The 7,120-nt window shown below is 42.8% G+C and overlaps 1 long non-coding RNA gene across 1 annotated transcript; it reads right to left on the minus strand.

The window, feature by feature from the left end:
* Positions 1-1,925: 1,925 nt before the first annotated feature.
* LOC122179569 lies at positions 1,926-2,686 on the minus strand. Its single transcript, XR_006178747.1, has 3 exons — positions 2,649-2,686; positions 2,400-2,571; positions 1,926-2,104 (listed from the first exon to the last, which is right to left on the minus strand). It is a non-coding gene; the product is annotated as an uncharacterized LOC122179569 (long non-coding RNA).
* Between the last annotated feature and the right edge of the window lie 4,434 nt (positions 2,687-7,120).

Below are 7,120 nucleotides of genomic sequence, written 5' to 3' on the forward strand. Positions count from 1 at the left end.
TAATTATAAAGATACTTTAAAACCTAAACCAAACTATGCAAGACGGAGATGGTTCTTTGTCACAATAGCTCCTGAGAGAAAAATGAAAAAATCACTCAAGTCAACTGACTAAAATCTCAAGATTTTGGCTTCCTTGCAGAAACAAAAAACATTTTGCAATGCAGACCCTCTTTTTTTATTGGCTGTGCAACACGTTCAGGCACTAGGGAGTACCAGGTAAAACAACTTTGACATTAATAGACTATGATAACAGATAAGTGTGACAATCTGATTGTCCTTTCCTGTCCTCTTAAACACATTTGTCCAGAAGGAAAATAGGTAAGAGGTGCCAGCAGGGGACAACTGAGGCCCTTTGAGACATGTTCTTCACCTGGAAATCCTAAAAGCTGTAGTCAAGAAGTTCTGTTTGGTGACACTGCTGCCGTCTTACAGTGCTCATGAGTTAGCCCTACAAGCTCATTTCAGGAAGGACTGAAGACACCTACACAGCTTTGGCTCACTCATCCCAGTGTCTGCACGATATACAAAAGGACAGAGATCTCCATGCTGGACACACCATAGAGATGCAGTCATTTTGCTCCAGAGAATTCATGAATATTTTGGGTGAAAGACAGCCTACACTTGATTTCTTATGTCAGTGCATCCCAATCTTCCATTCCAATCACACTCCATAGAAATTTTGACCAGTGTCAAAAGTGGAGAGGAGTTCTGTGTAAAAATGCCCAGTTTCCTAGAGTTTCTTGGATGGAAATTCAGAATTCCCATGAGACATGTTATCAATACCTGGAAATCTGAAAGATTTCAACCAACTGCTACACTCACTAACTTTTTTATGCCTGAAAATGAACCTCTTGAGACAGAGGTCACTCCCTGAACTGGGTACCACTGACAGTAGAGATAAATCTCTTCTGAGAAGCTGACATCTGCCTTCACGCTACATTAAAATATAATTCCTTCTTTTTTCACCATGTTGTAAGCATAGAAATCTCCTCTAAAGGAAGAAATAGTGTTTAGGATTGATTACACAGTGTCGGTCAAATTATTTATTTTTTTTACTTGAAATTGTCCAATGATAACAAATCAAAACAAAATATGATTTATGAACAGCAACAACAAAAAATATTCTGTTCATTTTGAAACTCTAAGGACTTCACCTCTTCTAAAGGAAGGGTTTCTAAAAGATACTGTGTGGCTTAGGGAAGTATTTATGTTTCAACCAGATTGTGTTTCCCTGTGAAAATGCTCTGTTGGCATTTGTCCAGCCAGGTTTAATTACTTCTGCTTCATGTGACAAGGGAGGCATTCCAGCCTGTTCATCCTGTCTGTAATGTCTGTCATTACTAGAGTTTAATCCCATGTTGCTTTCTGCTGTTTACTATTTATTCACAGCCTATGCTGAGTAAATAGCAGTAAAAAGACCTGTGGTAGAAGCTTGTTCTCTTTGGCATCTCCTGGTGTGTTTTCCTGTTCAAAGCATCTGACACCATACTTGCTGTTTGTTCTGCTTTCAGAGGTATATCACCTGATAGTAATTTATTACGGAATTTCTGTGTATTGCATATGTCACTGCACGTGAAATGAAGTGTCAGGGTATAACAGAAATAGTAACACGGCTTATGATGCTGTGAGATTCCTCTGCTTTCATTACCATTTAAGCTAAGATTTTCAGGATCTTTAAAGAGAGGGGAATTGTTACCCAGTCTCATTTCTGCCCAGGGTTTGAGCCCAAAGTCTTCATAACTCAGTTACCAGCTCCCTATAACCAGGGTAAATATTGGATGGAGATCGAAAGAAGGGGAAAGCATTTAACAGAGCTTTTCTTGGCTCTTTCCAAAGCTGAAACTTCATCATTTCAGTGAGATGGCAACACATGAAGCATGTCTAATACTCGCTGATCTCATAAGTCTTTGTAAACTTAAGCCCATTAATGTCGATAGGTTGCTCTACGAGCTGTGAAAGAGCTGCTGAGGAGATGTAAAATCCCAATTCAAACCACAGACTGATCATATATAAATGCTTCAGTCACATAAAAGGCAATTTAAGGATACTTCCTACTGTCTTCATTGCTTTGCAGTATGGCAGTTTTTCAAACTGTGGGGAAGGCCTGAGGAAAGTTGGAAAAGGGAAGAAAAAAGATAGCAAAGGATTAGTATAATCAAAATACAGTCGCTTATATGTATTTCTAAACATTTAATTGAGTATTAACTGTGTTAATCATGAGAAAGATAATTCTAGGAGGAAAAAGCAAGAAAAGAAATAGCACTGACTTTGACCCCTCACAGCTGGATTCACCAGCTGCCAGTGGCTGCAGCAATTGAGTTACAAGAGACAAGTTAAGGTGCAGGAAGCTCCTAAGCTCAGGTTGGCATGGAGACCATCAGAAATAGGTGGGTGCTCACCTTTAAGCACCACATAAAAACAGCAGCTTCAAGCACAGGAAGAGGCACCTTGACACTGGATGCTCTAGGTGTCCATAGATGTGCCTGGATTCAGTGGTTGGCAAGCAGTGCTGCCTACCTCTGGGGAGCTGGAACTAGATGGTCTTTGAGGTCCTTTCCAATCCAATTCATTCTGCAATTCAAAAAGGCACTAGCCAAATTCATGGGAGCAGAAGCCATGTTAGAGCCACTAGATGCAGGAGATACTACCTCTAGTTTAACTGCAGATCACTGTCAGGAAGGAAAAGATCATTGAGAATCAACATTCAGGTTGGCCATCTGCATGTGCTTCCGCCACAGAGCAGTAAATGCCTCCTTTGTATGTACCTGCAACAATGACTACATAACTCATGTTCTTCTCAGCCTGGGATTACTGTAGTGCTACTGGCAGAGGTATTTAGCAGTTCTTGGGTAAGGTAAATACTTCATTACCTTCAGAGGAAACAGCTGTTGTTGCTCTGGGAGGTGATGAACAAGATGATACAGATGATACTAGCAGCAGAGGAACAATTTTTTTTTTTTAAATTAATCACTCTCCCTCCTTCACACTGCTTTCATTTTCATTGTGAGAGATGCATTTTGGTTTTGTATGAACACCTCCAAAAAACCTAGATCCAAAGGAATGCCAGGAAAATTACACCTATTTCTTGTCTACATTTTAAGTGTTGCTTCTCCCACTTGAAAACATTCACAAAACCATCTCCTCCCACACAGGAAATAGGGTTTTTCAATCTCTCAGAGGCTAAGACTCCTCAAGAGCTGTGCACCTGGGTAAGTTATGGTTTCCATGCAGCACATGCATTTCCAGTATCTCCCCAGGGCCTTTTCCCTGTGGTCATCAGAGATCTTGTAACAAAAGTACATGTGCATGCTCAGAGCTGCCAACAGACTGAAAACTAGAGGATGGATTGTAATAGAAATTAAAGAGTTCTTTTAGGAGACCACAGTCTGATTTGGGTTATACTGATCTGAATCAGATGGTGCTCCTGCAAAATCACTGCCTGCAGAACAAATGCTCAAGTCAGAGCAGAACTAGGCCCTCAGAACAGTGCAGGCAAATGGGTCTCAGAAAAATGTGATGAAGCCACCTGTATGGGAACTGCTGAGTCACGGCCTGAACCTCTGATTAATCACCTGAGGTGAGCCTTGAGTCAGCCAGAGGAGCACAGGTGAAGGCAATTCACCTGTGCTGCCGGAAGGGGTGGAGCCAGGCTCCACCCCTCCTGGACCTATTTAAGAGCTGGCTACCAGAGGGGAAGGATCTCTTCTGGAGATCCCCTCTTCTGGTATCTTCTAGTGAGCTCAACCCAAGGGTAAGCTCTTCTACTTATTCTCTTTTGTGATCCTTGTTTGCTTTTGCCTTACTCTTTTGATTATATTGCAATTATAACATCTTGGTCATACACCACCTTAACAACCTGTTGGTGTCTCACGGGGATTCCCTGCAACTTCAGCCATCACACTGATGAGGGCACCACCTCCCAAATGCCAGACCAACCCCTAGCACAGAGGCACCTTCTAGCAGTCAAGTGCTGTGTTCATCCTAGAGCTAACTCAGTAACTTTTGTTATTGCTTCTTTTTTTTTCCCTTTGTTTTTGTTTGGTTTTGTTTCAGAATAAGCGGTCATGAGCTGATCTGACTCTAATCATACAACCATTGAATCATTAAGCTTAAAGAAGATCTCTAAGATCATCTAGTCAAACTGTCGGTCCACCACCACCGTGCCCACTAAACCATGTCCCTAAATGCCATGTCTTCACATATCTTGAACATCTCCAGGAAATCTAATCTCACACTGTGGAATCTCATGGTTGTGATTTTCTTTGCCGCAGTAACACTGCTCCTGATGGATACACAGTAAGGGAATGCAGGACCAGCTCCTGTGTGTGTTGGGTGACATTCCAGGTTCTTGGCAGCCAAGAGATTTATAATAAGGGGAGGCAAAAAGTTAGAAACCACGTGTTGGAACAAGAAGTAAACATCCTGGGTTGCATCCGATTGCACAGGCTTGATGTAGGGGTCTGGTTCTTCAGGGACTTGGAATCAGGGACAAAAAATGAGCCCTTAAGTCTACAATGCACTGACATTCTCCACCTACTAAATTAAACAGGAAATTAGTGTTGAGGGGAACTTGCAGAATCATTAATAACTATTTTCTTTTGTGGGAAATCAAGTGGATATCCATCTCCTTCATTGCATGCTGCTCTCCAGCTCACATGAAAACTTTCACACCATGGTCACGTCAAGAGTTCAGCACATACATTTCCATCAAGTGCACACAATGAGGTGGTCTGGTAGGTGTTACAGCAGAGTAAATATTTTGAGAAATAGAGTAAATAGCAGCCTGTTCTGCCCACAGTCTGTCTGATTTTGCAGATGCACACTGGTAAGCAATTCTGTAACAAAGACGCAAGGGCTGACACCTCTGTTTCTTTCACAGTTGAGAGCTGGGGCCTTGAAGCAGCATCATGCTCTGGAGCAAGCATGTTGCTTTAGGAGCAATCCCCAGATTTCAGTGGTACTATTCATACAGAAGCAGAGGACAACATCTGGCCTTGCATTTTACTAGTTTTTTCTTTGCTTTGCCCAAGTTCGCAAACAGCCTAAATACTGAGAAATCAGCCTCCTAGAGCAATAACAACTCTGCAGGTTTTGTTAAAATGACGGTGTTGCAAATAACACTTGCTCATTTTAAAGCAGCCTCTGCAACGTTAATGATTCATGTAGTTAGCTGGAGAGGAAAGGGAAGATGAATCTACACTCTTTGGTCTGCAAGTAAACATAGCTTGCTATTCCATACAGAAAAGGTGGAAAAATGACACTTAAAGCGACTGGGGATGTGGTTGTTGTCCTAGTGAGAGGACACCTTGGCTGTCACCACATTATCTGAGGTATTTTCCTACCTATGAACCAAACTGTAACCAAGCAAGGAAAATCACTGTTAATATTATTATAATATTATCTGATCATAAAATGTTATAAGGTTTGTGAACCTTACCAGTGGAGAAAACTGATAGCAAGAGTCCCTAAACAATGGTATATGTCTTTACAAAGACATTAAATCTCCAAATATTTTAGAGACGACTGTGGTATGAGGAGAAATTCAGCCCAGTCCCTTACATGAGTTATATTACCCCATCAACTTAACATTAGCTCCTGCTTCTGGGAAAGTGCCTGTTTTAAATGGCTCTAGCAGAGCTTTATTAATGCTCCATTCATGCTCATTTTCTTCATGTAGGCTGTCACTACTACTCAACAACTTCTGCAGATGCTGTGCACTCATTGGATTCAAGTGGGCAGGAAAAAAAGTGGGTTTCTTATGTCAAACCTGGCTCCATGAAGTTCTGTGAATGAGATTGTTTCCACCTTGGGGAGCTGGGAGCAACCACATCGGCACCCTGAGCTTGACAAGTTCTCACAATTTGGGTGGCTATGCAGGGTTATATAAGTTTCTTTGGGTTCACAGTAGTGCATAGTCACTGGCAGTACTGTCCACGGCCCTTAATCCCTTCCTGTTCCCAGTGGGTCACCTGCAGCCCATGGGAAAGCTGGCCTGACCCCCAGGGTCCATCCAACCCATTCTTGAGCACCTCCAGGGATGGGGCACCTGCAGCTCTCCAGGCAGCCTGTGCCATGGCCTCACCACCCTCTGAGCGAAAAATTTCTTCTTAACATCTGACCTAAATTTCCCCTCTTGTAGTTTAAAGCCATTCTCCTTTGCCTTGTCACTATCAGACTGTGTAAAATGTCAGTCCGCCTTCTTTTTGTGAGCTCCCTTCAGGTCCCTTCAGTGGAAGGTCACAATGAGGTCTCCCCAGAGCCTTCTCTTTTCCAGGCTGAACAAGCCCAACTGCCTCAACCTTTCTTCATAGAAGTGCTCCAGCTCTTTAAGCATCTTTGTGGTCCTCCTCTGGACCCACTCCAACAGTTCCACACCTTTCTTGTGGACATAGTACTCCAGATGGGGCCTTAAAAGCAGACAATGGAGGGAGAACCAAGGAGACCAATCAGTTCAGCATCTGTTTTAAAGTTCTGGTGGAAGCACAGTGGTCCAAGTAACAAGGTGGTATGAGAAACTGGCTTCTATGTGCAGATGCCCACCTCTGCCTGCATTCGTTGAGTCTGGTCTGGGGTACGACAGAACAGATTAGCTAGGAGCAGATGGTCAGTATGCTAACTCTTTATTAGCACAGGTCAAGGAAAAAGGCAATGTGGGATTGATTAGAGCATAAATCCTCCAGCAAAACCAGCCAGGAAGAGAAGCAAGAGCAGATGGGCTCTTAAATTCATTGCTAAATCCCTCTCTCTCTGCAGAGCTCATGGATACTGCCAGCATCTTTGCAGACAGCAGGGCCTTCAGGGACCATACAGGTGTCCATCTTGCAGAGCTAGAACGACACACTACAATCACTGTGACCTGTACAGTGCAGGTGTATGCATCTCACCCAGTGAACTGCATGTTAATTATCCCAAATCAAAGGTATTTGTTTTCTTGGGCCTGTTTTTAAGGCAAGATGGGGAATATTTGGTTGTGAATACCAGAAACTGTAGAAAATAGCAAAAACTACCTTTCTCCTAAACCAGTGCTCATGCAGCCACCCTGCACAGCATCAACTTGGAGCCCAGCAGGCTGCCAGAAGTGACGGCTTTCCTGGGAGATTTAAAACCAAAGTTCCTTCTG

Source organism: Lagopus leucura, unplaced genomic scaffold, assembly GCF_019238085.1.
Source record: "Lagopus leucura isolate 7727_CA_CO unplaced genomic scaffold, USGS_WTPT01 Super-Scaffold_100004, whole genome shotgun sequence".
NCBI classification, from domain to species: domain Eukaryota; kingdom Metazoa; phylum Chordata; class Aves; order Galliformes; family Phasianidae; genus Lagopus; species Lagopus leucura.